General features: G+C 39.4%; 1 long non-coding RNA gene across 2 annotated transcripts; it reads right to left on the minus strand.

Moving 5' to 3' along the window:
- Positions 1–346: 346 nt before the first annotated feature.
- Positions 347–9716, minus strand: LOC149918667 (uncharacterized). Of its 2 annotated transcripts, none has more exons than XR_016465254.1 (5): positions 6640–9716; positions 5955–6026; positions 4633–4946; positions 3152–3319; positions 347–1364 (listed from the first exon to the last, which is right to left on the minus strand). It is a non-coding gene; the product is annotated as an uncharacterized LOC149918667 (long non-coding RNA). The 2 variants fall into 2 exon arrangements; XR_016465253.1 differs by having other exon boundaries at positions 4633–5316.
- Between the last annotated feature and the right edge of the window lie 1520 nt (positions 9717–11236).

An 11236-nucleotide genomic window follows, 5' to 3' on the forward strand; every position in this document is an offset into this window, starting at 1 on the left:
ATTAGACGAGTTCATCTTTCCTGTATATTTTAAAGAGCTGATATGGTTTAGTAAAAAATAGACTTTTTACACAAGCTTTAGAATCTCTGGGGTTTGAAAAACACCTGAGGAAAGCTTAACTGAAAGAAAGACAAAAGAATAAATCAACCACAACAGCATTTCTCTAAGACATATGTCTACTAATTTACCCTGAATAAAGCGTCTGCCGTATTCTGGACTTTTTTGCAGATGGATAAATATTGACTTGGTTTGATTTTTTTTTTTTTTTTTTTTTTTTGATGTCCTCTAAATAAATAATAACAATCTGAATATTTTATTTTTCCCCTTGGGTAGGGGGAGGGGACAGTGCTGGTGAACGAAGATGAAGAGGGAGCTGCTCCAGGCGCAGGTACAGTGCATCTTTCACTGCGGACCTGTTTATTAGATTTTCAACTTCCAGTCTTAGGTGGTAGATTGGTTTGGCAGAGATTAGAGAGACTGTAGAAAGGAAAGCTGTCTTGTTAACCATTTCCCATATGACAATTTAACATTGACTTGGCACTCTTCTTTACTGCCCTGCAAACAGACAGTTTTCCAAAAGGGATGGTGTCTGCAGCTCATATGCAGATCTTTCTGATAGCTCTGCTTCACAGACATTTCTCTTAAAATCTGGCCATGGATGAAACACCAGTGGGAGCCATATTAGCAATATCATGCTTGTCAAACACAGCTTTGAGAAATATTATGTAAATGGCTGGCTAGAAAACAAATCCATTCTGTGAAAAGTGTTCAGGTTTCAAAATGTGATTTTATTCCATATCAGAATGAAAATGAGAGCTGTCGAGCTGGTGTGAAGGGAATAAAAGATCCCAGGGACTGTCCATCAACCAAATTATTGGGATATGTACCCAGGATGTGAAAACACTAGGCCTCAGTCTGTGTTTCTTTGGAGTCTGCAAAGCATTCCTGATTCAGAAAACAAAAGCAAAAAAAAAAAAGCCCAGAATTTCTCATGGAAAATATCTATCATGAGTACTTTTGCTACTGTGTATTTACCTAGGGCAAACAGCTAACCTTTGCACCATGCACTCTATTCTCCCCTGTTCCTGCCTGGCCAGTTGAACTCTCCAGCTTTATTTCTGGCTATCCATCTTGTGGTTTGTGAGTGGAGTAGAGTTTCTAAACAATGAGATTTGCTGTCACGGCCAAACATGTCTGTCACCTTCCTTCGAACTGTTCTAGATCTCTGTGCCTCAATATGCTGGTGCCTCTTGATGGGCAAAGCAGAAGACTCTAATTCCTGGGCGCAATTCTACAAACTTCATAACACATATGGTAGCATGGCTCTTGTTCTCCAGGAAAAGTTGACTTCTCTGGACCACAGCCTAAATAAATGTAATTTGGAGAAAAAAAACCCAAATGTATCTGATTCATCACAAAGTCTATCTTTCAAACCATGTTCTTGTCCTCTGCAGACAGTTTCTGAAAAGACATCCTCATTTGCCTAGCCATCATACTCCTAAACTGGTGGAGCTGCTCTAATCCATCAAGCTAGTCCGATGCACTTTTCCACATGAAGGCCTTATATTTTAAAGTTTTTTTCTAAAACATCAATATGGAGAGTGATTACAAATTGTAGAGTTATTTCCCATTCTAAGAGTGTGACACAGTGGAGCCCTAATTCTTCTGGTCATTACCACAAAGTAAATAATGGGTCATCAGCAATGAAGATCCAAAGCCACTGATGGTGACAGCCAATTCATTTGCATAAAAAGTGCTGACAGAGAGGGCTCGCTCACAGCAGAAGTGAGTTATTAAAAAACCCAAACTTTCATTAACAGGAATTAATTTGCATGGCCCTGCCAGGCCTGCTGCAGAAGCCTACGAGTTATGTAAATAAGCATTGCCATCCCTCTGTTGTGGCTGGGGAGCTTGGTATAATTTAGAGATGCATTTGTGAGCTGCCTGTGGCTATGTGGGTCTCACATGCTCTGCACCCCGACCTGTGCTTTGAGAACCACAGCATGCTGTCACCCTGTAAAGCATGAAATGAGGCTTCTATAGTCTCAGTATATGAAATGGGGTATCCTTGCTCAGGGCACAGTGGCCAGCTAGCAGATGCAATAAAACAAATCCCTAGAAATAGAGGAAAGTGTGTATCAAGTGGCTTTTATTTTATGTGCCATATTTGAAAATTCCTTTTCTACCTCCTTCTCAATCTTCTTACAAGTCGGGTAATTAAGACCAATTGTTCCAGTTGCCAGAGGTTTTTCTCTTTGCTGGCAACACAGAGGCAAGAGGCAAAGCAAGGTCCAGGAGCCCTTGCCTCTTCAGACAGGGCTTTAGCTCCTGTGGCTGGTTTGTATACATGTGAAGCCCATGAGGAATTTGTCTATTTAGCCTACAGATTACTGGCAGCTCATCATAAGCTTGACAGGCTCATCCACCTTCCCCAGGGACACCTTTTAACATTTCAGGCAGCCACAACAAATACACTTGAACAACAAATACCTGTTGAGAGCAAGTTTCAGATCTCCATTTCATTTCCGAAAGGCCAGCATGAAGCCAGAGGCTTATGCAAAGTCTCCTGCTCAACTGCCTGTGTTTTTTGGAGAGATGCTGGGTCTGAAGGCCCAAGTAAGGTCACCAGAAGCTGCTGACCGATCAACTCCTTTGTGCAGGCAGCCCTCTAGGATTAATGGGAGCTTTAATCTGAAGACCTCATTGTGGAAAAGACCCTAAACCATTTCACACATGGTGTCACACATGGAGTCTAGAAATGGAGTCACAATGCTGTAGTTTGAGGCACTGTTCACCTCAATTTCTATTTTAGCTAGTTTTGTTTGCTTTAGGTGTGGGGCTTTCTTGCAATGTGTTACATTACTTATTCTGTTCACAGTTTAAAGCAATACACAGGTCACACAACAAACACCTACACTAAACCACATGCTGAATGAGGCTCTGCGTCATTCCAAGGTTTCCTAAAATTGCACAGTGAACACAACATGATGCATAATTTTACACTGTCTTTGTATAACACTGCTCTTTTAGGAGAAATACAGTTAGGAACACTAATAAAAATAATTCTTATGTAAGAATATAAATATTTTTTTAAATTAAGCCAACATTGCTTCACACATGGCTAGGGAAGTCCTGCTGAATATGCTGTTACCTCTCTGGTTCTCACTAACTGGGCTGCCAGAGCTGTGCCACCAGCCTTCCTTCTTTCCATCAGTCCATTCATGCATCCAGAATCAAGTACGAAGTGTACAGCTCCAAGAAAACCCTTGCCACTTCCAAACAGTGTCAGCAGGAGGCAGTATGTGGCTGACCCACCAAGCTGGAGCACCAAGGAGAGAGAGAAAGGAATTAGCAATACAAATCTTGTTGGATCATTGAAAGCATCTGTATGGGGACTCATGTTTTAAGATTATCTTAGATTATATCATAAGGTAGACAACCATTTTTAAAATGCTATGTGAACACCACATATTTGACAAGTTGCCCAGAGACGTTGTGGAATCTCCTTGTCTAGAGATATTCAAAACCAGCCTGGATGCTTTCCTGTGTAACTTATTGTAGACAACCTGCTTTAGCATGGGGGTTGGACTGTATGAACTCCAAAGGTCCTTTTCAACCCCTACAATTCTGTGATTCTATGACTTCCTAAAATATTTAATGTAACTCTTCTTCTCACTTCTTTAATGTTTTTTTCACCACTCATCCCAATGCATTTTTTACTATTAATCATTTTTCAAAGGAAGGTTTTAAAATAAACAGACATAATTCAGTGTACTCACTGTCCAAAAAGTGATTGTGTCCAGGACAGATAAAGGCCTACATTTAAAGTACAACTGACAACAGGCATCCATTCCTTCATTCACACAATAAGGGGCTCGTAACATTCACAAACATATACTAACTATTCTTAACAGGAACTGTGATGCACCAACTGTCAAGCCTCTTTAGGCCTTGCTACACTAAAGGGGTCATAAAGTTGCCCCTTTCTGAAGACAGAACGCATGCCAAGCCATGTGTCGGAAGTGTATCCAATTGATTCTTTATAAAAACTGATGTACTAAATGCTGCAGCAGTACTGATTGAGAATAGATTGCATTTCTGCTTTTGCATTGTTTTTGTTATGATAAGGATTAATTTATATAAATATTATACTCTCTGCATTTCCCTGACTTTTTTTATCACCATTTGATAACGATTTACTGCAGCTATTTGGTTGTGGTGTTCTTTTTTCTTAAAGAACATAATGATGATATTTTATTAGCATAAGCACTCATATTATGTCCGATGTCTTAAAGCATACAAATCCTAATCACTTGAGAATTTTATTCTGAAATTAATGCTTTAAGAGTTTTGCTTAATTCTCTAATTTCAAGATTTCTACTTTAAATACTTTAACAGTGTGCATTAGCAATCTCAGTCAGCCAGGATGTATATAGTACATGTAACACTCATGAAATCTCAACGGAACTGTTCAATCTAACACCAATCACCCAAGGTCCTACAGCATTCAGAAATGATTCACAGCCTAGGATCCTGTGAAAACACCATGAAACTTATCAGTCACCACCTTCAATCCCCCCTAAAACGTAAGTAAATTCAACAGAAATTTACTTCAACTAGGCAGATACTCACTTTACTTAGCAATATAGGTCACAAACAAAAATGTTACATCCTTCTGTCTTACTCTCTGCTTTCACCAGGGCCACTTTACCAAAAGTTGGTGGGTGCTCTTTGGTTTCACTACAGAGCATGTTGAGGACAGACAGTGGTATTTCACAGCTCTTGCCAGATGCCTCCTGGTTCACTCTCTGTAGCTGCAGATGTCCTTTCAGCCTCTGTTTCCCAAGTTCAGTGAATGTGATGTGAAATGCTAAAGAGTACCACAGTCCAACTGAGATTTTCTTGCTATCCCACCAGCTGTCAGCATTCCTCACATGGAACCTGCTCTGAAGCACAATGAACTCAATGGAAATGCCTATAAGGATATTTCATTAATACTCTTGCTATTGTAGCACGGAGCTCATCTGGGGAAAAAGGAAATGTATGAGAGAAACCTCTCAAACTCTAGAGATTATTTTGTTTATGAGCACCATGGATGTAGTACAACCTACACAGTATTCTTGGCTGATGAACTGCTTGGTTTGTGGCAAATTGGTCATGCAGCGTAGACCAGGGCAACTATGATGTCTCCTTCCATTTTTCTGCTAGGTGTACATCTTGAGGTTTCTATTTTGCCCAACAGAGCACATATCCATTTGGTACATAGATGGCAAAGGTCCAAGGGTCAGAGTTATAACTGCTTTGACAATCTGTGATCTCAAGAGATACATTTGAAACAACTCAGACACTTCCAAAAGCACCCAAGAACATAGGAAATAAAAACTGTATAGCAGTAGTCATAAAAGAACAGCATATGTGGTTTAACTGAATTTGTCTGGAGTCCAATTAAGCAATAAGACATGATAGGGTGTGTCATATTACTGGGCCATTAATGCAAGTCCCCAGAGCATTGTGAGGCATAAGGCCAAAGAGAAGTGCATAAATGGCCCTGTAATACATGCTTTGTCATGTTCCACTGTTTTTAGAGTATGATAATGCTCATCTTTTGAAAAGAAAGAATAACAAAATATACTTTCAAAATTTTGAAACCAAAAGCAACTTTTATGTAAGTGCTAAACAGAAAGGATGAGCTGCATACTACATGTGATAAATTCAATCGAGGAGATGCAGGATGGAAAACTTCATTGGCTGCCTGGAGCTTCTCCTTAGATTTCACACATTTCACTGATCATTTCCTAACCTCTGACTCAACTAATCTGGCTCACATTGTAGGTGGAAAATTAAAGGTAATTTATAACATTGTAATATTTTTCCAAAAATAGACAGAAATATGTTGAAAACAATTTACAAAAATATAAACTTCCTTAAATCACTACATCTGGCAAGTTACTAACCTGTGTTTTCAACTTGCTGGCCAAGAAAATCAAGGCACTGCCTTTCGTTTATGGTCTGGGATACTGGAAAGACTGTAGAGGACAAGAGAAAACCTCATCTTAGAGCAGGAGCTGAATAATTTGGTTAGTGTGACATCAAAACTCAGGCAAATTAATAGATCAGCAAATGAGAGGTTCAATCAATACAGGTTTTAATGATGATAATAAATAATTATGTCAATCAATATGGTTTCATGGAAAATACATCTTGTCAAAACCATTTAATCATGTTTTTGATGAAATTACTATTTATGTTGATAAAAGTGATTTAATATACTTAGACTGAACACACTTCAGCTTAGTACCACAAGAATATTCTGATTAAAAATTAGCATCATACAACATCAATATTTCAAATACTAAGTGGATTAAAAACTGACTACATGACAGAATTCGGAAGACACTGTTAATGGGCATGAACAACCATGTTACAGGGTTTACACAGGGATCTCAACGGTGGCGAGTACTGCAGTGCAGTTCAACATTATTCTAAATGAGTTGAGGGAAATAACGGAAGATGTTTACACAAGTAAATAAATACTGCTGAGGAGAATTAGTACATGTAAAACAAACTAGAACACTTGGCTTAACTGAATTTAACGGAACGTCATGTAGCTTAATGTAGCCAGAGGTGCCTAAAACTTACAGAGAATATCCTGAATGCCTTCACTCCATCTTTCACACATGCACAGAAACATCTCTACTGAGAGCTCACAGGTTGTATCTTCCTCTAATTCTGATGGCTAAAAGTATTTCATCAACTTCCTTCTCCTTTCTCAGCAAGCCTTGGTTATCTGGATTGCCACCCCTTAAGATTCAATTACCCCCTCTCATTTTCCCTGCAAGGCTTCACTCTCTACAAATGAAATCTGGAGAATATAATATGATTGAAAAGCAAACACCATTAAAGAGAGAGAAATAATAAAAATCATCCTGTACAGATTAGAAATGACAACATAAAAATACTGAAGTTAGTTTTGGCATGGAAAATGAAAGATAATATGTACATGGGAAATGGAAATGACTTTCACCTGAAGAAGAGAGTGTCAGTGAGAAATGAAGGAAACTAGAGTGCAGTGGAGTGGAGAAAATGGAATGAATGCATACAGTGAGTTGGATATAAACTGAGTTTGTGATCTGGTAACATGAAAAAAACAGCTAAAGGCCGTCACTGTGAAAAATTTACCCATCTTTTCCTTCTCCAAAGAACTGTAGGTACACTTTGTTTCTCTCAGTTTTGTCCCTCATATTGCCCTCTCCTTGGTCACTGAAGCAAATTTTGACCATATGATGTTTCACTTACTTTTCCTCTTTGCAGTGGACGAAGTTCACTTACATGCCCAGTCATTCTTCTCCTGCAATACCAATAGCATATTCATCTGCATTAGGCAGCATTTCTGCACACATGAGCTCAGCACAGCAGCGCTGGTTTCTCACCAGCTTTCTGGTACTGGCTTTGGTATCAGACCCAGAAAAATCCAAGAGTTGTGTTCAAAGACCTCAACATTACTCTGAGAATTTGAGACTGAAGTGAGATTTTGCCTTTTTACCTCTTTCAAGGAACTAAATAGATGGAAGAATATAAGAGAATCTACATTCTTCACCACATACTTACACTATTAAATAGGTATATATGGATGTGTACAAACATGCAAGCCTGTGAAAACATAAGAAAAATTTACTAGTTGAACCTAAGCCTGTTAGCATACACCGAGAGCCACATGTGCATGTGAAAACATACACATTATTTAACTTTGGTTATGTACTTAAAATCACTACATGAAAATATTAAATTCAAAACTGTTTCCATGGGAATATCGGGGCTTGCACATCGTTGTGAAGAAACATCTGTCCTGATTTGGGATTTCACCAATGTACCTTAGCTTTTCTTGCTTAATGTTGGTTGAGATTTTACAGTCAAAAGGCCTCAGGCAAATGAAACTTGCCATGTACACCCTCAGGGAAATGAGACTTTACTTACATGCCTGATACCAATTGATGCCAAGTAGAACTTTATGATATTAATGGATTTCTATAATTAAAGAACTATTAATTAAAGTGAGTCAACCAGTCTATTGGAAATCTCATACTATTTTTTGAACCTAGCTTTCTAATGTAATTGTATTTCAAGATGCCTGAGAATCACTTAGTAACTGCTTGGCGCATTTTGCAAGGATTAAGCAGAGTTCTCTCCATACTGTTCACTGATTTTCATTGTAGGATAGCAGCTCAAATCCCAAGGAGAGATGAGAAATTTCTCTCACAGAACTCAGCTAAGCTTTTCACTTAAGTACATATCATCACATCTGCATATTATTATGCATTTGCAGGATAAAGGCTTCTTGTATAGCACACAGGCTATACATTTCCAGTTTTCAAGGGCTTTCTAAATGCAGATAATGTTTTAAATCTTTCCTTAGGAAATAAGATATCCATTATCTTATAACACAATCCCATTAAAGACAATTAAGTGCTATGAACGTGTGAGCTGCTTGCATAAATTGCCACAATGACCAGCAGTATCCCATGCTTACAGCATAGAAGGCCTTTGGTAAGACCATTAGCACCACCACCCCTTACCATGAACTATGCACTTTCATGCTGCACCAAGAGCTCCCACTTGCTGCAATCAGGATATTTTTTAATGTTAAGAGCTCTGATTCAAACTAAAAGAATATTTATAGCTCATACAGTAGTAAAAATGCAGGAAAAAAAACCCTCCGAAGAGTAACTTTAGAGTTGTCAAAACCTGAAATAAAATAAGGAAACTTCATTCAAATTTGGTTCTTGATGTACAAAGCATAGGGCTATATAGTAGAGTTCACTAGCCTACAGCCACAGACTAATAAAAGTTAAACTCCACTACAGTTTAGAAAGCGGTAGATCAGCAGTGTGAGTACAAAGCTAACCAAATTTCTCACCCTATCGGTTTATTTTTTTTTTAAGGTAGAGAAATGTTGCCTGGTATTTTCTGTGTTTTAAATAACTTATTGAAATGTAAGATCATATGTGGTACCATGTTAATAATACATGAGTAATATGTAGATGAAAAATCTCCCTTAACACACCACAAATAAATACGGACTTTCTTGGGATTTTCTGCTTTGTGGCTCAGAGAACACGCGAGATGCAGTGAAACCTGTAGTGAAAATTAACCACAGCACTCCCAGGCTAATAGCTGGTGGTCTGAGCCCTGAGACCATAGGATAGAATAAGATAGTTGGAGTGGAAAAGGATCACTGAGTATAAATCCTGCTTTCACAAAGGTGTACCCAACACTCAAACCCAGTGTCTGAGATCTGTCCAAACGCTCCCTGAACTCCAGCACTCAGGGCCGTGCCCACTGCCCTGTGCAGCCCGTTCCCTGCCCACCGCCCTGTGGTGCAGCCCCTGTCCCTGACCCCCACCCGCCCCTCCCCTGACGCAGCTCCATGCCGTTCCCTCGGGCCCTGTCGCTGTCACACAGAGCAGAGCTCAGCGCTGCCCCTCCGCTCCCTGTGAGGAGCTGCAGCCGCCATCAGGCCTCCCCTCAGCTCCTCTGCTCTGGGCTGCACAAACCCAGGGACCTCATGGTGGAACAAGCCTCCCCTCACCTGCTGCAGTGCTGGGCCTGGTGCACCCCAGGGTACGGTTGCACCTTGTGGCTGCCAGGGCACACTGCTGGCTTGTGTTCAACTTGTCATCAACCAGAACCCACAGATCCCTTTCTGTGGCGTCGCTCCTCCTCCAGTCTGTATATACAACTGGGGTTGCTCTGTGCTACGTGCAGAATCCAGCATCTCTTCCTAAATTTCATGCAGTTGGTGATTGCCCAGCCCAAATGAAGTTGGCTAAAGAGGGAACTTCGGCAAGGTAGCAGCAAGGTGTGTGTATGCCCAACTGCATAATTTTTAGCTGTGTTCTCAGAATAAAGAAAACTGACACAACCTCCTCTGCCCATCTCTAATGATAATCAAGATAATGAATTCTGCAGTAGCTGCAATTTTAACACTTAGTTAAGGCAATTCTCAAGTAACCTACATGAATTTAACACACAGAAATAATTAAACATGCTATGGAACAGATGCTGCACAAACAACGACAATCAAACGATTCACACTTAGCAGACCTTACCTAGCAGTGAGTTTACAGCAGTTCTGAGTGACTGAAAGAGAAAAGCAGACATAATGGATATAATTTCAAACAGAGCACACCTGACTCACACCGTTTAGGAAAATTCAATGATTTTGAGCTATTTTCATTTGGTTAGACTCCCTCATTCATGACAGTTTTTACTTTTATATTGATATATATATGCAGGCATATAAGCACACACCATATCCTTAGCAGAATCTGTTCCAGAAACTATTATTTTGTATTTCATCTCAACAGAACACTGGCAAAAGTAATAATAATAATGATAATAAAATCCAATTGCAGAAAACTTGGATTCCAGCTTTAACATGGCTTAGGTGCACTTGCCTGTGAAAAAGGCACGATTATGAGCCCATCAAAAGCACTCATGATTATTCATTCAGACTCATCAACTGCAAGCCAAAAGAGCAATCTGTTTTTTTATATTTTATATATATATCTGTATATATCAAAATTATGCAGACTGTTCGTAGATCATGTGGCAAATATATATATATATATACACAATATATACAAATTGTTCACATGCATGTGAATTCAGTACACTGGCTTAATATCAAGGTACGTATTTAAGGTATGTTCATTTTCTGTGCTGACTGCCTTCCAGCTATCTCAGTGGCAGTCAGTAAATTATTATAATGTAATTAACCAAAGTTTGGAGCATCTAAACTATTATCTACTCCATTCTTACCTTGACTAAGTAAGGACTGAGCTAGCTAGAAAGAAAACAGTGTACTGCCCCAGTAAATAGGGAGAATTGTTTAAAAAAATAAAAGGGGGTGGGGGAGGGATAGGAAACAAAAATGGTCTGATTTACATGAAACTTTCAGATTGACTTAATGTGCACAGCTCCCAGGGAAGTTTCAGGGCCAAATTCAGCAGTGACACAAGTGATAGGGTAAGTTAGATAGGTGTCAATCACAAGAGTGTCAATCGGGAGAACTGGCAACATGCTTTAGTAGCACTTCCATGGGGTGATTCGATGATGGATGGTTGTGTGAGCTAAACTGTAATTTATGCACTGTGGCAACTGAAGTGGAGGTTGGCAGCACAGAGAGTAGATGACAAGGGTGAAAAAATAAAACAGGCTTTCACCTTTAGTGACAATA

This window comes from Phasianus colchicus, chromosome 3 (assembly GCF_987193195.1).
Source record: "Phasianus colchicus chromosome 3, bPhaCol1.hap1.1, whole genome shotgun sequence".
In the NCBI taxonomy this organism is placed as follows: domain Eukaryota; kingdom Metazoa; phylum Chordata; class Aves; order Galliformes; family Phasianidae; genus Phasianus; species Phasianus colchicus.